The 27,969-nt window shown below is 38.1% G+C and overlaps 1 pseudogene; it reads left to right on the top strand.

Annotated features, from left to right (window-relative positions):
- The window catches only part of LOC118896014, a 138,449-nt pseudogene that overhangs the window by 49,143 nt on the left and 61,337 nt on the right, over positions 1-27,969 (top strand).

Below are 27,969 nucleotides of genomic sequence, written 5' to 3'. Positions count from 1 at the left end.
AGCAGGTTCATGACTTGATTCTAAAGACATTAGCCCCTTTTTTTAACCACTCTTGGTTGAAGGTCTACTTTCTTGGCATCACCTGCCAGTTTTATTTTTTGACTTTGAACAGTAGGTAATTTGTTATTCAGTTTAAAAGTTAACTCGTAATTTTCCACCATTCTAATCTATCATCTGTACCCTCTCTTTTCTCTGGCACCATCATATCCCTCAAGGATTAAAAACTAAGAGTAATCTTTGAATCTTCTCGTTTCTTTGCTTCTTACATCTAATTGGTTGCCAAATATGATCCATTCTTCTTATGCCTTTTTAACTTCTCCCCTTCTAGCCTTCTTCTCTGTCCCTGCCCTAGTTTAGATGTTTTTGATACACCCTTGATGGTTATACCTACTTTCACTCTCTTTCTTTGTCCTTTAATCCTTCATACAAAATGCCACCACAGCAATTTTCTGAAAGCTTGGCCCAAGTCATGGTGGCTTGCATCATCTCCTGCTAAAGCAAAGCAAGATAAAAAATTTTTTTCTGTCATTTAAACTCCTTCATATATCATTCCAGTTTTTGACTTAGTCTTATCTCACCTCTGAAGCATTCAAGGCTGAATCACCCATGCACGTGGTCCATGCAATTCCTCCACACAAGGCCCTAAGCACATAACCCATTACTTACTAAACATGCTATGCGATTTTCCACCTTTGTAGAAATTTTCTTAAGCTCTTCCTCCTGCCTGGATTGGCCTTTTAAAAAAACTCCCAACTATACCCGCTGAATGTTTATTCTACTGTTAAGGGTTAGCACAAATGTTTCCTCTTCTTTAGAGTCTTTCCCTATTCCAAGACAAAAGGAATCTTAAAAAAAAATTCCCATAGCACTTTGAAAAACTCTTAGGGTCTTTCTTACATTCTTCACTCTTGGCATTATTAAATCCCCTGCTAGACTGTGAGCACTTTGAGTTTAAGTCAACCCAACAAACATATATTAAGTGTCAACTCTGTGTCAGGGACTCTGTCTACATACTCATAATGAACATAAGAGAATCCCTGGAATTTTTTACAGGGTAAAAAGGAGATAATTCTGCCTTGTTCACCCCTGTGACCTAGTACAGTATCTTGCAGGGATGAATTCAGTAAACACTTAACAGAATTTATTTGAATTAGGTCAATAATAACCATACAGATCCCTCTAAGGGCAGTAATGGTTGCCTTTTATTGAGCATGTAGTATGTGCAACTCACTACCTGCTTTTGCAAATTTAGTGCTCTGAACAGCCCTGTGAAAGAGGGCCCTCCCTAAACAGAGGGAATCATGGTAATCTGGGGTGTAAGGCTGGGCATAAATTTGCCAAGATGACAAATTTAGTTAGAGCTGAGTTCAACCTAGGTCTGTCTGATATCACAAAGTAGGATCCAGAGACATTTACAACCTCATCAAACCACTTGTATTCTTTGTGCTACAGTTTCCCTGTTGGTAACATCAGGTGGAAGCACTGAATTACTAAAACTCTTTCCACTGTTCTAGCCTATGATTCTAGCAGTTTGGAATTTTTAACTGAGCTTCCATTTGGATGGTAAACAACATAAAAATTAAAAAAGAAAACCCCACCAACTTGTAATATAGGTCCATAATCCCTTATGTGAAGTTCTAAAATCCAAAATGTTCTGAATATTGAATCCTTTTTAGTAAGTTTAGGTTTAGTAAGTTAGTAAGCTCTCTAAAACAGATTTAGCAGCAAAAGCTGACCTGAGTTGATGGGAAAGTTTTTTATCATCTCAGTTCATTTTGCTTGGTGAGATTATTTATCTGTTTTACTGTGGAAATATTAAGGGATACTGACCCACACCCACTGGGGGTGTTAAACTTAATACATAATATGTACTCTGTTTCTTTTCTAAAAATCCTCAAATTCTGAACACATGGCTGCCAAGATTTTCAGATAAAGGATTGTGGACCTGTACCAATACGCCAACATATCCAGTGATTTAACACCACCTTAAGATACACAGGAGTTCATGGAGCTCACTGTAGATCAGGAATGCAAGAGCAGGGCAGCAGAAAAGCTAGAGGGTGGTGGTGGTGGTAGCTGGAGTCACTGGGGCCACCTGGACAACGTGAAGGATTCACTTGTGCAATTCTCACGTGGGGATCACGTGCTCCCAGCACTAAGCTTTTCATGTTTGGCACCAGCTTTTGTAAAGCCATAGCTGATTAACATTACAGACTTTTCTATGAACAAAAGGGCAATGGAAGTGCTTCCAGTAGGCAGAATTTCAATAAGTGGTTGCTCACTCTTGTGCAGTGATCTGTTGAAGCAATTGGAACTGTTTCAGATCAGAAAGGCCATCATTTGTTTTCTCTGTTTAAACATTTTCTCAAAGAGCATGTAAAGAATTAGAGAACCCTTGTCACTATCTTTTCCAAGAAACTCCTGTTTTCGTATTTGACTCCCTATTTTAAAGCTTGATGAGAGGACATTTAGAAACTTGTAAGTAAAATCCTGTGTTCCCAAGCTGGAAGAATATTTTACAAAATGGAACTGTTACACAGTCTTTCTCTTTCAAATGTCAAGTTTTTGAGGTTTAACAAGAAGAGATTGAGCTGGCAACTGAAATCACATTTTTCTGTATTTCTCAACTGTTCAAGTGCATTTTCATATCTGTCGCAAATGTAAGTTTCAGGTGATTAGCAAAAGACCCAAGTATTGGAAACAAAAAGGAAAAGGAATGGTTATGCAGAATTTCTTTTGCACTTTAAGATTTAAAATATGAGCACAGTTAGCAGGAATGGTAGTTAAGTAAATAACTAAAGAAACATTTATTAATCTCCTACTCTATGTTGGGCAGTGAGGTAGGCTGAATAATGGCCCCTCAAAGTGTCCATGTCTTAATTCTTAGAAACTGTGAATATATTATCTTACATGGTAAAAGGGACTTCACAGATGTGATTAAGTTAAGGATCTTTAGATGGGAAGATTATCCTGGATTATCTGGATGGTACCACTGTAATCACACAGATCCTTAAAAAAGGGAGGCAAGAGGGTCAGAGCCAGAGAGAGAAGATATAAGGACTGAAGCAGAGGTCAGACAGGAGACAAGGTGTTTCAGTGCTGGCTTTGATGATGGAAGAAGGGGCCATGAGCCTCTAGAAGCTGGAAAAGGCAAGGAAATGGATTCTCCTTGAGAGCCTTCAGGAGGAATACAGCTCTGCTGACATCTTGATTTTAGCTCAGTGAGAACCATTTTGGACATTTGATGCCTGGAACTGTAAGATAATAACTCAGTGTTGGTTTAGGTCATTAAGTTTGTGGTAATTTATTAGAGCAGCAATAGGAAACTAACACAGTCAGTATGTCAAGAGAAGATAGGTCAGTGAAAGAAATTGGTGGTGTGGGTCTAGCGAGGAGTGAACCTAGAGAGTTATATGTTTGACACATGGTGGGCACTTAGTCAAAATTAATTCTATGTTAAGACATTTACAGTTTGACTAGGAGAATTCCAGTGTAGTTATTTTATGGACTGAGACATCATCTTTGCAAGTTTCAGCCACATCCCCTTCTAAGCAAATTTCCCCATTTCTTTGTTCTACGTAATCCTGCTCTGCTCTTGGCCACAGCTGACTGGATGAGGCAAAGACTTATTTTCCTGTGACATATAATTTGTCTAACTTCATTAAAAAAGATAATCCTGCTCAACTGCCTTCCTCTCTCAGGGATGTTTGGAATTAAGGAGCTGAGAGGCTGAGTTGGTGGGTGGTAGGCACTAGGGTTATGAGGTGGCATTGGCAGATGGGATGGCCATTTTGAGACCATAGCAAATTGGATGCACAAAGGAAACTGGTTCTTTGAGCAAGAGAGGAATGGAGTAGATGTGTTGAGAGAAGTTGGGATGGGAGACATCAGTCTTTCCTGAGACGCAAGATTTTCTCAGCTCCCAGCTTTAATTCCTTTACCTTCTAGTGTGATTTTTTCCTGTCATTGGGTATCTGACGTCACTGATCTCAAATAATGCCCACTGTATCACATACTAACCAGCCTTCTACCTCTAATGTCACCTTTACATTTGAGTTAATGTGAGTGGGCTTCTTTTCCCTATTTCCAAAAGACCTTTAACTTAAATATGCTTCATATTTTCAAAGATCAAATAAGAAGTGGGTTTAATTAAAACAGAGACGATGATAGTAACTATGAAAGAAGGCTGTGGAGATTTTAATACTGAAAATAACCCTGCCCTAAATATCCAGGTGCAGAACAGGGTCCAAATGACCTCTCAGGGTTTCATGCTCCCTAGATTAGTAACAGATGATCATTTAAAAATACATGTTTATGCATAGAATTAGTTACCCTGAATTGTATGAGTCTGATAAAGCTAAAGAACTCTCTATTGTTCTCCTTCAAAGCTTAAACACTCCTGAGGTGGCACTATTAATATTCCTCTTTAACAGATGAGGAAACGTGGGTGTAGAGACGCCACGTGATTTGTCCACAATCCCTTGACTGAATTGTCTGACTCCAGAGCTGTGCTCTTAAAAGCCTCACTCCACTGCCTCATGGGAAAGTTTCATTACAACACCGAATAAGCTGTACAAACCAGAAGTAAAGCGCTCAGTTCTGGGATGATAAATATTAAGTATGTAATGCTTTGTTGCTCTGCCATGTTGACGAGTAAAAAAAAGTTTTACTTAAAAACTTTTAACTTCAATTCAGTTGCAGATCATCCTGTTGTTTGAATTACATTGATTGCCATCATTAATGATAGTGCCATATCTAATGATGCTTATAAATCATTGATTATTCCAGAAATTAAAAACAAAAAGCCCTGATATTATGAATCAGCTCCAAAGTGGTGATTTTTGTTTTTTTTAATGGAACCTTATTTATAGACTCCCTTTATTTATTTATTTTAACATTTATTTATTTATTTATTTATGGCTGTGTTGGGTCTTCATTTCTGCGCGAGGGCTTTCCCTACTTGCGGCGAGCGGGGGCCACTCTTCATCACGGCGCACGGGCCTCTCACTATCGCGGCCTCTCTTGTTGCGGAGCACAGGCTCCAGACGCGCAGGCTCAGTAGTTGTGGCTCACGGGCCTAATTGCTCCGCGGCATGTGGGATCTTCCCAGACCAGGGCTCGAACCCGTGTCCCCTGCATTAGCAAGCAGATTCTCAACCACTGAGCCACCAGGGAAGCCCCCCAAAGTGGTGATTATTAAGGCTAGGGAAACAGTATCACCATGTTTCTGGATCTGAAACATTAGTGTGAGAAGGGGAATGTTGTAGTGGGAACAGCTCAGTCTTTGTAGTGAGACAGACTGGCTTTAAATGTTGGCTGTGCCATCTGACAACATTGTCGCTTTATGTCCAGTACTCACACTCTGAATCTCAGTTTTTTCGTATGTTTGAGACTAAAAATGCCTACCTCTTGTGCGCAGTGCGGGGATTAAACAAAATGTGTGATGTTATGTACATATAGTATGAATACAAAACATGAAAGCTGATATTATTTTTATATTCAAAGCCAATGGAAGGCATTGGCTATAAAAACCTTAACACAGTCCAATACCAAGATGATCCCGTCATACAAATCTTTGGATATTCCATTTTACAAATGAGGAAATGTGGGCTTACAGAGGCCCAGAGATGGGATGGCAGAGTGCTCTTTTAGTGAGAGAGGAAAGAAAAGCTTTATAAACTTTGGTGAGTATACTAGTTTTCCTTGGCTGCTGCAACAAATTATTACAAGCTTACTTGCTTAAAACAATACAAACTTATCACGTTAGAGTTATGTAGGTCAGAAGTCTGACACAGGTCTCTCCTAGATGAAACCACAGTGCTTACAGAGCTGCAATTTTTCAAAGATCTAAGGGAGAATCTGTTTCTTGGCTCATTTAGGTTTTTGGTAGAATTCAGTTTCTTGTGGTTGTAGGACTGAAGTCTCCATTTCTTTGATGACTGTGAGCCGAGGATCATTTTCAGCTTCTAGAGGCTACCTGCATTCTCGGCTGGTAGCTCCCTTCTTCCATCTTCAAAGCCGGCAATAGTAGGTTGAGTCCCTCTCATGCTGCCATCTCTTGTGCCTCTTCTTCTGTTGTTGCATCTCTTCGATCCACTCTTCTGCCATCCTCTTTCACTTCTAAGGACTCATGCAGCTAGATGGGGCCCACTTTGAACAATCTAGAGAAATCTTCCCATCTCAAGATCCTTAACCTGAATTATATCTGCAAAGTCCCTTTGCAGTAACATAAAAAGTAAAGTAACATATTCACATATTCTATGGATTACTGCATGGACATCTTGTGGGGCTGGGGTGGGGGTGGTAGCTTATTATGTCCACCCAGAGAGTAATGGCATACAAAAGGGGCTTCCAAGTATGGAGTTGTTATGCATGATTCACATTATGTTCATGCTTGCAAAATAAGTGAGCTGTTGTTAAAAATTACCCACTCTTACAGACAGATATGCAGACAACACATGACCTTGCATAATTTGGCTTCTGCTTACCCTGCTTACCTCTCACTATTCTTATTGCTCTTCTGCTGAGCTATACACTCTCCTTATGGTGAACTTGCAGTTCCCAGAAGAGAATGAATACACAAACAAACAATGGCCAGGCCATGCATGACAATAAAACTCTGATCCACAAGAGAAGCTCAGAAAGCCAAGTGACACCCACTGCAGCAGTTGGCCTAGAATAGTCAGAATGTGGTCAACAACTTCCAGCTCCTCTATTTTTTGCTCCTCTGTCCCCTACTTTGAACTTAGAACCAACCAGAAAAAGCCAAATATGCTTCCCAAACCGATTGCCTGGGATGCCCTTGTTCTAGTTAGCCTACCTCCAGCCTCCCTGTGCCAACAACCTTCAATCAAAAGTACCTGAATCCTCCCCCCATTTTTTTTTTAAATAATAAAGCTTTCCTACTTCCCTGATAGCCTTTAATTATCTGCCAAATGCAAGTGATAATGGCTGACTCCTTGCTACAGCAAACTTGGAATAAATAAGCTGCTCACATTTTGTTGGGCTTTGTTTATTTCCATTCCTCCTTTGGACTTTTGCACATTTGTTTCCCTTTTTTCTCTTCCTGGATCACTCCTCCTTGCCTTATGTGGGTCATTTATTTTCATCTTTTGAGAATCAGCTTAGATGTCACTCATGACAATCATGACAATAATAATCATTATTAGGATGATAGCTAACTATGCCAAGAACTGTTCTAAGCATATTCGGTTTATCAGCTCATTAAATTCTCACAACAATTATTGAAATACATTTCTATTATTGTCCACATTTTACAGACAAGGAAAGATAATTCAGAGAGATAAAGTAACTTGCCTGAGGTCACCAAACTAGTGGGTGAAGGCCTTGGGGTAGAACTTGGGTAGCCTGTCACCATAGTTCACTTTTTAAACCATTATGCTACATTGCTTTCAGAATGGACTTCCAAATGCCCTCAGTTTGGGATAAGGACTCTATCGTATGTTTAAATAGCATTCTGTACTTTATTTTTAATAATAACATTGTATGATAATTGCTTATGAATTTGTCTGTAGTCCCGACTAAAATTTAAGTTTTCTTTGGACAAGGGCAATGTTTATCTTACGTTTGTAAGTCCAGAATATAATAGTTTCTCTATAAATATGTATTTGAGGAATGAATAAATTAATGATTGAATGAATGAAACAAATACAAAAGTCTAAATTATTATATTTAAAATTGGTAGATAATAAGTTAAAATAAAGAGAGATAAAAAGACCCTGCTTCTATGCAAACTTTGAATGCAATACAATTCTGCATATGAATTTACAGTTATATTCACAACCTCTCGAAACAGGACAGCTTCTTTCTTCTTTGCTTAATTTCCCTCCATACTCTTAGACATACAATCACATGAAGAACTAATATCAGCCTTTCCTCAGAAAGTCTCTTCCAAGTTGACAGTCATTGTTAGGTTAGACCCAACATCTTCTTGGCATTGGTTTCTAAGGCAGAACATGTCCAACTTAATAACATTCTTCTGAACTCTGCCACACCCAAAAACTCTCTCTCTCACACATGCAGTGCTGGGAGAATCAGCTGAGAGCCAAGGGTAGCTGTGTATTCCCATGGACTATGTCAGAAATTTAGAACAAACTCCCCAATTGAGCATTCCTTAATGCACCACGCCCCTGGCTCACTGCCCTTGAAACCTACACTCTGGGACCAATGCTGAGTCCTTGTCAATGATCAGTGGGTCTCTCTTCCTAGACTTGTGAGACTGATGGGTCTGGAGAAGCACCAAGGCAGCCATTGGGTTCAACTTCTTTACTTATATTGAATACTTTTGAAATCTATTCATTCATTCAACAACTATTTATTGAGTCTCTACTAAATTTCTGGGATTGTCCCAGGATTTGGGGGATCCAGAGATAAATTAGATAGATAGGCCCTTATTATCAGGGGGCTTGTATTCAAGTGGAGTTGATCTACATACAAACAAGCAAATAAAATAATTTCTTTTTTTTTAATATGAACATATAAATTTATAATTTTTCATTGAAGTAGATTAACAGTGTTGTGTTAGGTACACAGCAAAGTGATTCAGTTATACATATATATCTATTTTTTTGGATTAATTTGCCTTATAGGTTAGGATAAAATATTGAGTATAGTTCTCTGTGCTTCACAGTAGGTCTTTGTTGGTTATCTGTTTTATATATAGTAGTGTGTATATGTTAATCCTAAACTCCTAATTTATCCTTCCCCCCACAAATAAAATAATATCAATAAGCGTGCCAATAACACAAAGTTAAGTGATACCGACTTGCCCAAGTGAATCCCTTTCAGAACATACATCTTCCATAATCGTGTTGCCCCATCACATTTCCCTCTCTGATCAGCCAGTCTTCCTTGGACTTCATGTTTTCTGCCAGCCTTTAATTGATTATAAGTAGAAAGTAATGAACCTTATTTTGGTTTAAAGTCATTTAGGATATTATTATTCCTGATCCTCTCCCAATCCTTATTTATTGTCAATGTACTAAAAATAACTTTTCTTATACGTTCTTTTATTTTTCTTCTAGGAATTGACTATTACAACAAGATCATTGATGATTTGTTAACAACTGGGGTCACGCCCATAGTGACCCTCTATCACTTTGATTTGCCTCAGGCCTTGGAAGACCAAGGAGGTTGGTTGTCAGAGGCAATTGTTGAAATCCTTCCACAAATATGCCCGGTTTTGCTTCAGTACATTTGGGGATCGAGTCAAGCAGTGGATCACTATAAATGAGCCTAATATTTTTGCCCTGCTGGCATATGAGTTTGGTGCATTTTCTCCTGGTGTGCCTTACGTTGGAACTAAAGTTTATCAGGCAGCTCATAATTTGATTAAAGCTCATGCCAGATCCTGGCACAGCTATGAATCCTTATTCTGAAAAGAACAGAAAGGAATGGTGTCTCTCTCAATTTTTGCTGGCTGGGTGGAACCAGCAGATCCCAACTCAGTGTCTGACCAGGAAGCAGCTAAAAGCCATGGCTTTCCAGTTGGATTTCTTTGCTAAGACCATATTTATTGACGGCGATTATCCTGAAGTTGTCAAGTCGCAGGTTGCCCTCACGAGTAAAAAGCAAGGTTATCCATCGTCCAGGCTTCCAGAATTTATAGAAGAAGAGAAGAAAATGATCAAAGGCACTGCTGATTTCTTTGCTGTGCAGAATTATACGACTTGCTGAGTCAAGTACCAGGAGAACAAGAAAGGAGAACTGTGTTTACTCCAGAATGCGGAAGTTGAAGTTTTTCCAGACCCATCTTGTATAAGTTTGGATTGGGTCTATGTGGTGCCATGGGGAATATGTAAACTACTGAAATACATTAAGGTAAATGCACCTTTTGTTTGCGTCCACGTGTATTCAAACATGGGAAGATGGGAAGACGGGCATATGTCTGTGTGTATAAGAACCCGAACAAAGAATGATTTAGGCAACAACATATACATCTGTTGGCCTGGGAAGAGATGATTAGGATTTAAGGCGATGGGGGTTAACTAGCTGATAAAGGGCTTCAAAGCTATTATTAAACTTAGGATTAAATTAAATCCTAAATTAAATTAAATTCAGTTGTGGCTACAGTAGCTTGGACATATTTTTCAGGCTGGGGTCACAACTGGAATTACTTAAAAGGGATAATAAGGGTTGAAATAGCTGGATCCTTTTCAGGTCTCTGTTACACTGGATGGCATCCAGGTAGCTGAAATTAAAAATTTTAAGTTATCAGTTTTTAGGATTCCTGCTGTGTGGGGGGATAGAGGCTGTAGCTGCTGGGAGGGACCAAGGGGTTAAGGAGAAATGACAATCAGCAGATGCTGATGGAAGAAAGATACTTCTGTCTTCTCATTATAACAGAAGTCATTTGACTGTCTTCATGGATATTTGCACAGTTTTTCTTTTCCATTGTTAGTTATAAAAGGTCAGCACGCAGAAAATTAAGTTAATAGGGTCAGTGCAATTTGATGAAAACTAGTTTTGGGGTTGTAGTTTAGAGACGGTAGAGGGGAATGCACCTGATATAATGAGCTTTTTTTTTTTTTAAACATCTGTTTGGAATAAAACTTCTGCTTTCTCATTCCAGGATATGTATAACAACCCTGTAATTTACATCACAGAGAATGGGTTTCCCCAGGGTGACCCTGACATCTTTTGATGATGCTCTGCGCTGGGAGTATTTCAGACACAGACATTTCAGGAGCTGTTCAGAGGTACCATTTGAAATGATGAAAGATCAATTGTGCAAGCTTAATATAATTTTCCCATGTGCCTATTTGCATTCAGCAAAGACCAATGATTTTGAAAGCTGAAATTCATGTAAATCAGTGTAAAGCCATGTAATTAAGAGAGAGGGGAGAAAAAGTATTTAGGAAAGAGGAAGGGTGAGGATTTTGGTCTAGCTTCAACCTGCTGAAGTTTAAGCAAGTAAAAAGCGACTGTCTTCAGCATTTTGTGACTCCTGGGTGAAGGTGACGTGAATAGAAGGAGTGGTGGCTGTTGGGAGAGAACCTCAGTTATTACAAAAAGATCAGCTGTGACCAACTAGAGCATGTTTATTTGCATATTTTAATATCCTAACTACCAAGAAATGAATTGACAGAATTCTTAAAGGACAAAAATTAAGTATTTGTCCAATAAACTTTAAAGTGGTATGCGTCTTCAATCAATGCATGTTTCATTTAAACTGTTACCAAGCAGCAGAAACAGTTTTTTGTTGTCATATAGAATCTGTGAATTTTGTTTCAAGACAATATTATTATTCTGGTATCTTGTTTTCCCTGATGGGATTCTTTTCATATTTGAAAACAAATGTGAAGGAATAATCTTCAACTGGTAACACACATTTCTATACTCCAGTTAATTTCTCCCTTTTAGCTACCACTTGGAACACTGTTGCTTCGTAAATTTAATTTCTCCTCCCTATAAAGGAATAATATCATAGCAACAAAATTCAATGCAAAATTAGATTTTCAATTTCCTTTTTTTAACCATGATAGGCACAGTTATTTCTCATCATTCTGTTTGAGAGGTCCTGGAATGATTCTTTCCAAAATAGTAACATACTGGAATCAGCCAGAAGGAATTCTGGAAAGTGACATAAAGTGGTTTCTTTCCCAAACCTAAAATATATTGACTCAGTCCCTCACCTGGGCCTGGAGTTTATTGACAGAGGGCAATTGGATTCCTACAAATTGATCCAAGTAAAATCATTCTTTTGTATTACAGACAAAACGGATTCGTCCTCTGTGTGGGAATTCCCCATCTGATAAGAAAAGGAAATCTCTAGGTTTCTGAGATTCTCCCCACTTCTCCCTATAAATGACCCTATTCATAGTTAATACACTGATGTTCCCAGCTTCACCCCAAGAGACAAGTAGGCTAGTTACCATCATCAGATTTATGGATCCCATAGGGACCACAAACGACTCGTCCAAAATTGTTCTGTGTATGTTAGGGAAAAGAGAGAAAAAATAGAAATTGGCTTTCTTCATTCCCAGCTTGGTGCTCTGTTTAGTGCTAACATAAGGACATTTCATTGCTCTCTGAAATTGTTTCAAGTACTTTATACAGTCCCTTAGATCTTTAAGACCCTCAAACTAAGATAACTTAAAGATAGAAAAGTTACTGAAGGCAAGAGTAGAAAATGTGAGAAGATTTGGTTTGTGAGTGACAGGAGAGAAGAATAGGGTTAGGAACAAAATCCTGTTTTTGAACTTGTTGAATTTCTATTGTACTTTTGAATTGTTGTAAAAAGTATCACGTACTTAAACCATTAATTTTTCACAGCATCTACAATCTCTTCTGATTCTTAACATTAGATAATTTATATTCATTGTAATTAACACACAATATTGTATTTATTTTGATTTTTAAAAAATATGTAGCCTTTCAAAATGTGCAGAAATGTACACATTGACCAAAAACCCTATATTAAGTGTATAGTCTGGACTGGGTATAGTGATAGCTATTTTTCATATGTTGTTGTAGTGGACACCAATTTTTTCATCTGCAATGAAACTCTCTTTACTAGTAACGAATCCGTTTTTTTCTATGAAATACCCACCTCCCCCCATCCTTAGACTTACCATACCGGGGGCCATGTAAGTAGAATAAAATACTGCTGTTTGTCAATAGATAATTGATTGGTCTAGATATAGGCACATGACATGAGCTGGGCCAATCCCAGTTCTTCCCTAGGATTTAAAACTTGGACCAATCAGTTTGTTTGTCTCATAGCTTGGATTGACCTTGGCAGGCCATTGGTGGCTATGCCTTGCCATGTAAAGCTTAGGGGTAGTGAGAAGGTTAGCTGCAGGTGCCCCAAGGGAAATGGAGACAAGAAACGGGGAGAGATTCAGGAGGGCACTTGCACCTCTAATTCCAGTTTTTCTTCAGAGCCAGTTGCATGCATGTTCTTGAGAAACATTACTTTTACTTACAACTAAGTGCTCTTTCTGCTTCATCTGCTTCTGACTGGATTTCTATCACTTGGAACAAAGAAAGTCTTAATTGATGCCGTCATCTCATTTTATTGTCAAAACAGTGAGATGAGGTCGTTGCTCCTAATTTACAGATGAGCAAACTGAGTTTCAAAGAAGCTAAGTCATCTGCTCAAGATCACCAAGTTACTAAGTAATATTTACTAGAACAAGGCAGAATGTGTATATTATTATTATTACTACTACTACTGTTGGTATTGGGCTTTCTGACTCAGAGTGCTTGCTTGTCCCACCACATTTCTCGATACTTTTCCTCACCTTTGGTGCCCTGGGCTTGCGTAGATTCTTTGAAAGTGCTTCATGTTGCTTCTGCAACAGCCGACAGGTCCTACGACCTTGGACAAAACTCAGACACCCTGTATCCTGCCTGTTGTCAGAGGCATAGAGCTGAAGTTACTGATCGATTTCCTGAGACTCCTCCAAGGTAGCGCCGATGATCTTGGTTGGTGAGAACCTTACTAGTAAGAAGCACCTTGTGCGCAATTAAAAGTAATAACAGACCGAGGAAGACATTTGTGGGAAGTGCTGCAGGTGGGAGCCCTCCAGAACCCAGGGAGTCAGATGGACTATGGCTTTGTGATTCCCATGAAAAAAGCCCTCCCTCCAACATCACGCATCCGGACAGGCACATAATGACACCATAGTTGGATCAATGGCGTCTGCCTGGAGGTCTTACTAATCTCTTCAGGTAAAATCCCACAGCAATTAATTGAGCAGTAAAAAGAAAGCTAATGTTTCTGTTTCCTTTTGGGAAAGAAAAAATAAAAAAAGAGGAAAAATGTCATTTCAGGAAAAAAAAATCAGCTAACACCTTTTTAATCATTGCATTATTTAAATGCCTTTAAATAGATTGTGTTTTAATTAATGCAGATATAGATGAGAGAAAAGCGACACAGTGGAGACAAAAACACTGTAAATAACATAAAACTAGGCTTGCATTCCAGTTCCAGTTATTCAAGGATGGGCAAAAGGTTCAAACTCCCAAACTCTCAGTTTGTTCAGCAATAAAAATGGGATAACACTTGCCCTGGCAGAGTTGTTGAAAAGATTTTGTTTAATAAGCTATTGTGTTAAACACCCCAAGCAATTGCCTGGCACATGGTAGGCCCTCAACAAATGGTATAATTATTATTGTTACAAAATGTGCATTTTTAAGAACATATTTATCATCCCAAGTTATTTTCCTTATTATCTAAGAAATAGAATACCAAGACATTAAAAAAAAATTCCATCCTCCCTCAAGTCTCTAAGTTATGGCAGAACATTCCCCCATGTCTGCAATTTTCTCCATCATTCTTTTTGGGAAACCTCTGAATGAGTGTTGTAACACTGGCCCTCTGGCTGTTTATGATTGAACCCTGTGGAGGACAAAGCAGCCAGGACCTCCCTCCATTCGTTATTCCTTTGGAGAGGTTGCCAGATCAGGTGAAAAATCAAATCATTGCAGCAGAAACAACTGTCAATCAACTGGGTACCTGGAATTGTTCTGCCACAGGAATTTTTGTAAAAGCTCAGGGAGCAATGATCTTCAAAGAGTTAGGCTTTTCTCACATGATATTAATCTTTATTATATTCATAAAATTTACATCAGTCCTTGCTGCTCTGGAGCCAGCAGGCAAATTTAAGTTCGTACGTAATCACACACTAAGGGATACCTCAATAATCTGAATGTTGTTGAGCAGGTGAGAAAGTGTGAGAAATCAGGGGAAGTTATTCTCAATGGGTGATACTTGACCCATGACCTAAACTCTCCTAAAAGGGGATTCCAGTTGGGTTCAACCTGCTCCTCACACCTACTGAATATATGCCTGTTCTGGGTTTGATTCCCAATCTTTCCTCAACTGGAATGTCATGGTCTTTGCCTTCTTCCTGGCCAGGTCCTGTTTGGAGTAGATCAACTAACTTGAAGTCAGGCAAGACATGGGTTTGAAATTTAGTTCTTCCACTTACAAGTTCAATAATTTGGGGAAAAGTCTTAAGCAAACAACACTTCAGCCATCTAATTTTTAAAATGGGGATAATAAGAACATCTATCTTCTAAAACATGGTGGAAAATGAACAAGATAATGCGTGTAAAGCCTACATACAGAGTCTGGTACATTAAGAAAGATTCCATAATGATGGTTAATTTTGGGGGGCATCTCTGAGCCCTCTGAAAGTTGGAGCTGTGTCTTTTTTATAATTATATCTTCAACCCAGAGCACTGTTTCTGTCATGTAGTAGCTTTCTACACGTTTGTTGAATTTGGTTGTGTCTATCAGAGAAGAGTTAGTCAATGGATAATGAGAAATAAATGATGAAATGATTGGAAACTGTATTTTCTTTCCCTAAAGAAATATACCCCACACAGGAAAAAAAAAATGCAGCCTTCTGGAAAGTTTCTGAGCCAGCCCAACTTTCCAGTGAGATCCATGCCTGAGTTAGCACAGTAGTAGATGATTGCAGAGAAGATTTGTTAATGACCAGCTTTAGGCTTTTAATGACAAAACCCCTCAGCAAGATGTCATCAAATTTATTGAAGACTTCACTGAAAGTGTTGAAGCTGATGCATTGTAACAAGAAGGTTATAAATCTTGCAGCTTGGGCATACCACCAGGACAGGATGCTGAGCGCAGAATCACCCTGCTGTTGTCTGTCAGCATTCTCCCTCCCTCACTTCCCATGGAGAACCAGGAAAGGAGAAATACATCCATTTCCGAAAGTGGTGCAGACCTGGCAGCCACCTGCCTATGTCAGTTTCAGACCACAGAGGCCCATTTAACTGGACAAAATGTGTTAAGCACCTGTGTTTTTCTAAATGTGCATTAAAAAAAATCCTAAGAATTAGGGAAAGATCTCAAAGTTTGAGACATTGACCTTTTGGAAAAATGAGCCTATTAAAAATCCATTGCCAGCTCAGAATAGAGACTCAATTACCTGAATATAGAGTTTCACTCCATGTCTATTGTTTTATTGCTTCTCAAAGTAAACCTTTGTCAACCTAGCCCTATGGAGCAGTTCACCTCATAGCTCACGGAGAACTCACAGCTTCGGGAACGTGTGGGGTGGAATGTAGGATGCACTTAATACTGTTGCTCCTGGCTGGACTGGATGCAGCTAGCGAAGAGGAGTCAAGATCGGAATAGAGAAGGAAGAATGAGATTCGAAGGCCGTGCACAAGAATTGTTTGTGTGTGCTAGTGTACGGACTTGTAGCATTTGAAAAGTCATGAAGAAAACAATTTCCAATATATCTGTATCCCACCAACCTACATATTCAGACCACACATAAACTCAGGCAGCCAAAGATTACAGAGTAAACCTTAAGCAGAGATATCCCAGATGACCTTCCCCTATTGCTTCTCCCCTACTTCTCCCCAAAGTTCAGTAGCATACTTACCTTTGTCTTCCATTCTCCCGTATGAAGGGTGGCAGAGTAGAAAGTCTGAAGGGTCTGAAGAGTGAAGGCTAAGTCCTGGGTTCTGGTGGTGTGCCCTTGGGGAAGTTCTCATTAGGACTCTCTGAATGTCAACCTCCTCACCTGTTAAATGGGACAGATGCTAATTGCCATCCTGCCTAACCCAAGGTCAGTTGTGAAAATAAAATAATTTATGTATGTGTATGTCCTGAGCACCTTAAAATGTTAGATATTATTCTCATATTTGATATAGTTACTTTACACCTTTAAGGACATCATCTCTCTGGCCAAAAATACATAATCTGGACCTTAGTGTTCTCCACTGCAAAGGGAAGTGTTTGGTGCCCATTATCCAGATCCTGTCAACATTTACAATTCTCATATTCTATGGTTTTTATTTTCCTGCACGTTTCTGAAGGGCTATGACAGTGGGATCAGATTAGGGGTTTGAGAGAACATGTTCTATGACCAAGTGACTGGTGTGGTGCTTGGCAAAGCTCAGAATCAAACACACACACACACACACACACACACACACACAGACACACTGCTGTTGTTGAACTACTTCACCAGACTTATCCAGGTGAGGCCCATACTGATGTGATCAGGAACATACACCATTTAACAGGCACACCCTCTTAGAAACATAGAACCTGGTGCATCTGCTTCCTGGGAACAGGTTTCATGGAGTTGCCCATTTGAGAAGCAGCTCAATCACACATCTGCCCTGTGTTTCCTGATTAGAAACCATTCTTTATCTTCTATTTCCATAGCATTCTAATACATATGCTGTGCCACCACAGATGGACATTCCCTTGGGCTTCTTTTTAATTCAGTTCCAACTGTTTTGAGGGGATAATTACTTAAGGTTCTCCACCACATCAGACCCAGTGAATTTTAATACTACTTTACAGCCTTTAAAAAATTTATTTAGATGATTCCAAACTCATCCTCCATTTTTAGAACAATCTGTCCAGTAGTTTTTGTGTTGATGTAGCAGCAAACAGAAGTGCAGTTGTATTTTTATAACTGTAAAATAGACCTGTAAAATAATCAAAGTATAATTTATCTGAAGAAAATCTATTTTTCCAATATAAAGAGTAGACTCAATAGAATCTTGAAAAAGGGGCAAAAATAAGGATTTGATAATACTTTTTAAAATGAAATATAATTGAGATATAACATTGTATAAGTTTAAGGTGTACAACATGTTGATTTGATATATTTATATATTATAATATATTATATATTATAATATCACCACCTTAGTGTTAGCTAAAACCTCTAATATGTTACAGAGTTATTATTTCCTTTTTTTTTTTTGGCAGTAGGGACAATTAAGATCTAGTCTCTTAGCGACTTTGCAGTTTATAATACAGTATTGCTGACTATAATCACTATACTGTGCATTAGCTCTCCAGAACTTACCTATTTATTTATTAGTTCATAGTTTGTACCCTTAAAGAACATCTCCCTCCACCCCCAGCCTCTGGTAACCACCATTATACTCTCTGTGATTTTATACAATATTTGTATTTTTCTGTCTGACTTTTCACTTTGCGTAACGCCCTCAAGTTCCATCCATGTTGTTGCAAATGGCAGGATTACTTTTTCTTCTTCTCATGGCAGAATAATAGTCCGCTGTGTGTTTATGTGTGTGTGTGTGTGTGTGTGTGTGTGTATGTATGTATATATCAAAACTTCATTGTTACACATTCATCTGTAGATCTGTTGATCATTTGTTGATGGACACTTAGGTTGTTTCCATATCTTGGTTATTGTCAATAATGCTGCAATAAACATAGGAGTTCATATATCTCTTGACTATCATCAAGAAGACTAGAGATAATTATTGGCAAGGATGTGGGGATAAAAGAACTCTTGTACACTGTTGGTAGGAATGTAAATTGATTCAGCCACCATGGAAAACCGTATGGAGGTTCCTGAAAAAATTAAAAATAGAACTACTATATGATACAGCAAAATCCACTTCTGGGTATATATCCAAAGGAAATGGAAACAGGAGTTTGAAGAGATGATGACTTTTTTCACCTGTTTGGGGAGAGAGCAATACTGAAATATTCAGGTGTTGAGAGGGCTATTGGAATTGAGAGAAGGTGAACATCTCAGGTTTTCCCCAGGTGAAGTGGTCCTCAATTGTCTGTCTACATAAGCTCTTATTTTCTCATCTCCAAAATAACCTGATTACCACCTGGCCTCTTAGTTATCTAAGAACCTGCTTTGGAACAAGGCTAGTAGAATTTCTCTTAGTGTGATTGGCAGGGATTGCCTGGATAACTGTGTTAAGATGGATTCTGTTGGACAGCTGTGGGCTCTTGGAAAGAAGAGGGAGAAGTGGATGGCCAGGTGTTAGCCGTTCCTACTCAGGAAACTCAGGAAACTTTTGGAGTTTTCCAAATCTTGGAAAAGGATATTCCCCACTATAAATTATTACATTGACATTATGTCTTATAAATCGAAGTCTTGTGAGTTCATCAGTGGAGATTAGCTCTGGGTGCACTAAGAAAATGAGTCTCTGGATTTGCAACGTTGCTAATTAGACCTTCAGCAGTGTTAATCTCACCAGTTCTATGGCCTTCCCCTCTGTGGTCTTATCTTACCTATTTATAACTTTGATATTACTTATGCTGGACAATTGCTCTACAGTGACATAAATATTGTTTCTGCCAGCTTTCGCAAGCTTGTCATTGAGTAAATTCCTGGTTAACTACATCCTATATTGTTTTTTCAATATTGAGCGTGACACTGTATACAAGAAAATCAACAATATTATGAATAAAACATTAAACATTGGTACCATAAACTGATTCATGAGACCCTCGTACAATTGCAGCCCTGTCACAATTGAATACTTGTTGACTAAGCCAACTGAATAGATGGAACTTGGGAAACACTTTGATTTTTGAAGACAATACCCATTATAGTCCTTGAAAGGAAGGGAAAAAACAATTTTTAGGAGAAAATGGAAGTTATTAAAAGGTATAAGCATTCACAGGCAAGAGCAGTGTGTAGTAAGATTTTATGCACCATTTTTTTACAGACAGAATTCTAACCAGAATACAGTTTTGGGGTTTTTGGTTCTATACTTAGCATTCAGTAAGTGCTAAGTAAATGTTTAATGAGTGACTAGGAGATTGAACCTATGTTAGCAGGAAAACTGAATTACTCTCCAGAATTTCAATGAATATTAGATTTGTACCACCATTTTGCTTTTTAAAAGAATTTAAATAAATGGTAGATTGTTTTTACTATTATGAGAACAATTTTCATGCATCAGGATTAGGCATGAGTGCTAATTATACCCTTTTGACATTAAACTTGGGTGTGTTGTGACAATAATTGAAATCTATGCTAAAGTTTTTTAACCTTCTTTCTATAAATGCACTTAACCTCTCTGTGCCTCAGTTTCTTCATTTGAAGAGTAAAAGGCTTGAACTAGCTATTCTTTTGTGATACTTCCAGTTTAAGAATTATGTGACCCTCTAAATATTCTTTCTAGGCAGGTATGTCAAGGATCATATTTTATTAGAACTCTTGGTAATTTCTTAGGCTATTAAAAAAAATTAAGTCTAAGGAATTATAATTAATAGTCTTTTTAAAAGAACTTTCTTCATTCTTCTCATCCAGCTACTTAATTTAAAATGTGAACACCTTTTTTATCTGGGCATAAAATTAGACCTTGCTCTCCAATGAACTGATTCTATTGATATTGATTCAGTTTCCAGGTAACATTTTCTTGACCTTCAATCTGGGTGTTTCCTCCTTTATTCATTTGTATTGAAAATGAACCTCACTTTTCTTCCCCTGAGAAAGTTATCCCTTGGAGTTCAGAAACAGAAGGGTCACCTCAGATTCAAGTTTTACAAAGTTACTGTGGAGAGTATAAAATCTCAGAGAGGAAATTGAATGAACAAGTCAGTTCAAAGCATTAGAGGAAAATTCCCAGTTGAACAACTCCACAGCAGTTACAATCATGAGCAGTGAAATCACCTTTCAAAAAGTGATCATGGCAAGCACCACCTAATCTATCAAGTTTTAAGACAGTTAAGTATGATTTTCAAGCTTTGCCATAAATGCATAATTTAATTCAGTTAGGCAGTGCAGTAATTTTAACTTTCTTTAAATTTAACTTGAGCATGAAACTTTTGTCACTGGGCAAGATCCTGAATTAGAAAGGAAGATCAGATTTCAGAATTACCTTCCCGCCATAATTCTGGGGAGAGACTTCATATATGGGAAGTCTGTATTTTTATTCTGAATTTTTGAGCAGAGAGATAACTCTAATCAGGGCTCCTCTGACCCCAAGTTACTGTTTAGGTAGCATTTTCTTCAATACAATGAAAATATCAGCATGGTGCTAGAGATGAAAATAGTTCCTTTTAAGGCTTCTTAAGGCTTATCTGGAAATGCTACATGCAGCAAGAAGGCCAGTCTCTTTGATGAGGGTCATCTCAGAAGTGCAATGTCTCCTTGGTGTGAATGAGATTAGCTAATGAAACAGTATCATGGCCGGAGATGATTCCATGCCCTTCTAAAGTTTAGCCACTTTTCCCCTTTGTTTGTGATATTCCATTATAGGAATCACTGTCTGCTTTAGAGATAAGTGAAACCATTATGTGTAGAAGAAGAAAAGGCATTTGAGCCTTGAAGAATGTTAATTGGCGCTTGTGAATACGGGTGAACAAGAAACCATAAATGTCTCAGGTGAAATTGTGAATGAGTTTGGGACTCAAAAGTAGATGATAGGAGAAGGAATGTACCACACCTGTTTATGAAATAACTTTTTTCTCCCCTAACAAGTTGGATTCATTTCTTTTATAGATGTAAATCCAGCCTAAAGTCTTAAATAATTTTAAATGACCATGTTCTTTTACGAGGCAATTCAAATATTGGGTTGGCCAAAAATCTCGTTCGTGTTTTTTTGTAAGATGTTATGGAAAAACCCTAACAAACTTTTTGGCCAACCCAATGTATTTTATAGTTAAAGATAAGTGGATTAATACAAAAATTAGATCACTGAATAAAATATGAGTAAATGAATGTATATTAAGTATATACATTTATTGGTAAATCATTTTGTTATGTGGCTGAGGCTGTGCTAATTTAGTCTCTTAAAATATTTTCTTCCGAAGATGTTCAGGCTATATTCTTCATCCTTTGAATAAGCAGTTGGCCTTTTATTAAAAAAAAAACAAACAAACTTACAAAAATATTTCATGCCCAGAGTTTGCTGCCCTCATGAATACATGGTAGCAATCTCAAGAATGGCTGAGAAAAATTCTAAAGCATGTCTGGAAAAACAAAGAGTATGACCCACTGACTGTGCTTAAGTTTTATACAGACAGGTAGAAAATTTTATGAATACTTTTACATAACAAGAATTTGCTTGTTTGACATAGTGAAAGAACATATTCCTTAAAGACACAGTTCTGCCCTCAAAATCTGGCTCTGACACCCTGTCTTGTTTTGTAACCTTGGACAAGTTATCTTAACTTTATGAATTTCAGTTCATCATCTGTGAAATGTTATTTTTGGTGGCGATTAATGATATACTTCGTATCCTAGAAAAATGCTTGGCACATAAGTCCCCCAAATGATAACGAATGCAGTGAATTCTTTGTTACCCAGCCTCTATTATCCAGGATTTTAGAAAAACTGTGACTTCCTGCACAGTCATCAAGCACTGATAATTTATATTTCTCTTGATGACCCTGAAATGCATTCTGAATAATTAGAGGAAGATTAAATTATAATCAGTTTAGTTTCAGTGTTAAATGTATTTTAATATTCTCATTCTTTAAAAATTTGTAATCCTTCTGCATGTGGTAACAATTAACAGAAAATATTTGATTAGCTGGAGCACTCCATTTCCTATCTGACTAATAAGGAGTTTATTGTGTATTTCTGGAACCCAAACTCTGCCCTGTGGATCAACTGGGCATTTGCTGTGTGGGTTCACTTCACACCAGCCTTATATCCATTCTCAGAGTCAAGGTGTTGACTTTATTGCCTGGTGGAAATTCTAGAATTAACCATTAAATATTCTCAAACAATAGTCTGAGTCTACACAAGGCCCTTTGCATATTTTTGATCACAAGGTCATAATACTGGTCATCCAGTCTGATTTTGTGCAGATGAGTAACTAAATCTTCTAGCCCTGAGCCTTGTCCCGTTCTTTTCCTATGGATTTCTAGAGATGGACATCTCAACCGACATTAGTAACCAATCTATCTTGGTGTTTCATCAACCTTTACTTTTATCCAATCGTGTTTTAGACATCTTCACTGGGCTTTTTAGGCTACAGAACCTTCTAGATGAAAACTTCGCTGTGCATTTAATCATTTTTGTGGTTCTTCTTTGAATTATCCACGTTTCTCCCATTTGTCTGGTCCCCCACATAATGTCACATGCTGCTTTAAAAGATGGCTTAACAACTGACTTGTGTTAGAAATAGTCTTTAAAAATGTATCGATGTATAGTTTCTTTGTGATCTCAGTTAGTAAGGTGGATTTTCAGGCAAGCAGATTGATTTTGGAGGTTTAATTGATCACCATAAGACATAGTATTCAACCGTCCTCCTCTGTCTGGCCTCATGCTGCCTTCCTTTAACTCTCTGCCTTGCCCTGAAATCCCCCTTCCAACCAACAGTCTTCTCTTCCATAATATTCTTCACGTCTCAGCTGACATTCCCAGTACTTAGGGAATACAGTGGTGGCTGCAGAAGGAGGCTGATGGTTTCCTTTAAATGGGGAGCAAGGACAGGTAGCTGGTGAAGAGTTAATTTTGCTTTCCAAGATCAGGCGACTGTTGGTCCTGGTATGAAGCCAGGATTTGTGAGGATACTCCTGTCAAAATACGGGGTCTTCCTTGGCAATGTCTGGGTGTGTGCTAGGTGAAGACAGGGAGCCTGGGTGAATAGCCAGAAAGCAACAGTTAGCACTCTAACCTTGTGCTGTCTCTGAGACTAAACTCACTAGGTAACCATAGATCAGTTGATAAGGTAAGCTGCCTATTACTACTACTGTGTGTAATTTCACCCCAAAGTGAATTTTTTTCTCCTTATATAGACATATATTAAAACCAACAACTCAATGGTGATGCTATCACTGTTTCTCTAGGCACAACAAACCTATATTTGTTTGACTATTGCAAACATGTTTCATGTTTGACAAACCATACTTACATTACAGGGCTATGCTGAATCTTCTGAGAACTATGATTTTGAACTTTGGTATACTAGAATTGTCAATTGCAATCAGTTGACCATTGACCAAAAAAATGGTCAATTTTTACTGAGGAGGCTTCTTTAAGAAAATGTGACATTTTCCTAATTATGGAATCAGAACTCCTTGGCAGAACAAATGAATTTATTTTAACATAAAATGTTAAAACTTAAGAATGTTCATAAAATTGAAGTTAAAGTCTCTTCACTGGTTTTTTGTACCAATACATTCCAGAAATGTCATATTGAATATTTGTATTAGGCAGTAGTTGAGGAAAGCTTATATAAAGTTTCTTATTCTTTAACTTAAATTTTTTTTGTTGAGATATAATTGACATATAACATTATATTAGTTTCAAGTGTACAATATAATAATTCAATATTTGTATATATGTTATGAAATGATTCCCCAAATAAGTCTAAGTTATGTTTTAACTCTTGATATTCCTGATGCTGGATTCTTTTATAAATTTGGGTAATTGCATTCAATCTAAGTCATTTATTGCTTTCCTTTTATTTAAGAGAGATCTGCTTCTTTAAAAAATCATCTTCTTTTTGTATTTCTAGTTTTAAAAATATTTGTTGAATAACACAAACACTGTTAAATCTCTCTTATTCAGAATAATGGTAGGGAGGACAGTTAAATGCCGGTTTAACTTGTTGAGAGGTATTAATTTTTGTCAGTTATCAAAGATGGGCCATTTTATTATATATTCAGGTTCCTGATGAAAAGAAATACAAGCTAGTAAGCCAGAACCAGGAGGGAAAGGGAGAATACAAATGTTCTGACCATAGATGTTGACAGAAAGCTTGAAAACTGGCACATAGCTTCCTGGCAAAGGGATTCACCATTTGTTACAGCAGTAGTATTCAGACTGTGTGCTGTGGAGCCTTGGGTTCTGTGGAGACATCTCTGGGGACTCTGTCAGATTGTATCTAGAGAAGGTGAGAAATAAGGGCTCCGGAGCACATCAGTTTTCATTGGTTGTATTTATTAGAAATCCATAAAAATTTTCATTTGAAAGGAAGACTCTGTTGCTAAAAAAGGAAAAATTGGATAGCCACTGACTAATAGGGAACTCATTATCAGAGGGGAAAAAACATAGTAGCGGATTGGTTAAAGATGGTGGAGTAGAAGGTCATGTGCTCACTCCCTCCTGCGAGAGCACTGGAATCACAACTAACTGCTTAACAATCATCTATAGGAAGACACCGGAACTCACCAGAAAAGATACCCCACATCTAAAGACAAAGGAGAAGCTGCAATGAGATGGTAAGGGCGCAATCACAATAAAATCAAATCCCATAACCACTGGGTGGGTGACTCACAAACTGGAGGACAATTATACCACAGAAGTCCACCCACTGGAGTGAAGGTTCTGAGCCCCACATAAGGCTTCCCAACGTGGGGGTCTGGCAATGGGAGAAGGAATTCCCAGAGAATCAGACTTTGAAGGCTAGCAGGATTTGATTGCAGGGCTTTGACAGGACTAGGGGAAACAGAGATGCCACTCTTGGAGGGCACACACAAAGTAGTATGTGCATCATGACCCAGGGGAAGGAGCAGTGACCCCATAGGAAACTGAACCAGACCTACCTGCTAGTGTTGGAGGGTCTCCTGCAGAGGCAGGGTGTGGCTGTGGCCCACTGCTGGGACAAGGACACTGGCAGCAGAAGATTGGGGAAGTACTCCTTGGCATGAGCCCTCCCAGAGGCTGCCATTATCCCCAAGAAAGAGCCTGCAGCCTCCAGTGCTGGGTCACCTCAGGCCAAACAACCAACAGGGAGGAAACTCAGACCCATCCATTAGCAGACAAGTGGATTAAAGTTTTACTGAGCTCTGCCCACCAGAGCAACAGCCAGCTCTACCCACCACCAGTCCCTCCCATCAGGACGCTTGCACAAGCCTCTTAGATAGCCTCATCCACCAGAGGACAGACAGCAGAAGCAAGATAAACTACAATCGTGCAGCTGGTGGAACGAAGACCATATTCATAGAAACACAGACAAAATGAAAAGGCAGAGGACTATGTACACGATGAAGGAACACCATAACCCCCCCCCCAAAACAATTAAATGAAGTGGAGACAGGAAACCTTCCAGAAAAAGAATTCAGAATAATGATAGTGAAGATGATCCAGGACCTCCAAAAAGAATGGAGGCAAAGATCGAGAAGATGCAAGAAATGTTTAACAAAGACCTAAAAGAATTAAAGAACAAACACCAGGAAGAATTAAAGAAAAAGCAAACAGAGATGAACAATACAATGACTGAAGTGAAAACTACACTAGAAGGAATCAATAGCAGAATAACTGAGGCAGAAGAACGGATAAGTGACCTGGAAGACAGAATGGTGGAATTCACTGCTGTGGAACAGAATAAAGAAAAAAGAATGAAAAGAAATGAAGACAGCCTAAGAGACCTCTGGGACAACACTGAATGCAACAACATTTGCATTATAGGGGTCCCAGAAGGAGACAAGATAGAGAAAGGATCCGAGAAAATATTTGAAAAGATTATAGTTGAAAGCTTCCCTAACATGGGAAAGGAAACAGCCACCCAAGTCCAGGAAGTGCAGAGAGTCCCAAGTAGGATAAACCCAAGGAGAAACATGCTGAGACAGATAGTAATCAAATTGACAAAAATTAAAGACAAAGAAAAATTATTAAAAGCAACAAGGGAAAAATGACAAATAACATACAAGGGAACTCCCATAAGGTTCTCAGCAGAAACTCTGCAAGCCAGAAGGGAGTGGCATGATATAAGTGATGAAAGGGAAGAACCTACAACCAAGATTACTCTACCCAGCAAGAATCTCATTCAGATTCAATGGAGAAATCAAAAGCTTTACAGACAAGGAAAAGCTAAGAGAATTCAGCACCACCAAACCAGCTCTACAACAAATGCTAAAGAAACTTCTCTAAATGGGAATCACAAGAGAAGAAAAGGAACTACGAAAACAAACCCAAAACAATTAAGAAAATGGTAATAGAAACATACATGTCAATAATTACCTTATATGTGAATGGATTAAATGCTCCAACCAAAAGACACAGGCTCACTGAATGGATACAAAACAAGACCCATATATATGCTGTGTGCAAGAGACCAACTTCAGACCAAGGGACACATACAGACTGAAAATGAGGGGATGGAAAAAGATATTCCATGCAAATAGAAATCAAAAGAAAGCTGGAGTAGCAATACTCATATCAGATAAAATAGACTTTAAAATAAGAATGTTACAAGAGACAAGGAAGGACACTACATAATAACCAAGAAGAAGATATAACAATTATGAATATATATGTACCCAACATAGGTGCACTTCAATACATAAGGCAAATGCTAACAGCTATAAAAACGGAAATCAACAGTAACACAATAATAGTGGGGGACTTTAACACCTCACCTACACCAATGAACAGATCAGCCAGACGGAAAATGAATAAGGAAATACAAGCCTTAAGTGACACAATAGACCAGATAGATTTAATTGATATTTATAGGACATTCCATCCGAAAACAGCAGATTACACTTTCTTCTCAAGTGCGCACGAAACATTCTCCAGGATAGATCACATCTGGGGTCACAAATCAAGCCTCAGTAAATTTAAGAAAATTGAAATCATATCAAGCATCTTTTCCAACCACAAAGCTATGAGATTGGAAATCAATTACAGGGCAAAAATGTAAAAAACACAAACACATGGAGGCTTAACAATACGTTACTAAATAACCAAGAGATCCCTGAAGAAATCAAAGAGGAAATCAGAAAATACTTAGAGACAAATGACAATGAAATCACGACGATCCAGAACCTATGGGATGCAGCAAAAGCAGTTCTAAAAGGGAAGTTTATAGCAATACAATCCTACTTCAAGAAACAAGAAAAATCCCAAGTAAACAATCTAACCTTACACCTAAGGGAACTAGAGAAAGAAGAACAAACAAAACCCAAAGTTAGTAGAAGGAAAGAAATCATAAAGATCAGAGCAGAAATAAATGAAATAGAAACACAGAAAACAATAGCAAAGATCAATAAAACTAAAAGCTGGTTCTTTGAGAAGATAAACAAAATTGATAAACCTGTAGCCAGACTCATCAAGAAAAAGAGGGAGAGGACTCAAATCAATAAAATTAGAAATGAAAAAGAAGTTACAATGGACACCACAAAAAATACAAAGCATCCTAAGAGACAAGCAACTCTATGCCAGTAAAATGGACAACCTGGAAGAAATGGACAAATTCTTAGAAAGGTATAACCTTCCAAGACTGAACCAGGAAGAAACAGAAAATAGGAAATGACCAATCACAAGAAAT

This window comes from Balaenoptera musculus, chromosome 5, assembly GCF_009873245.2.
Source record: "Balaenoptera musculus isolate JJ_BM4_2016_0621 chromosome 5, mBalMus1.pri.v3, whole genome shotgun sequence".
Classification (NCBI taxonomy): Eukaryota; Metazoa; Chordata; class Mammalia; order Artiodactyla; family Balaenopteridae; genus Balaenoptera; species Balaenoptera musculus.
Note: the sequence above shows the minus strand (reverse complement) of the source record. Positions and strands in the feature narration are given on the sequence as shown.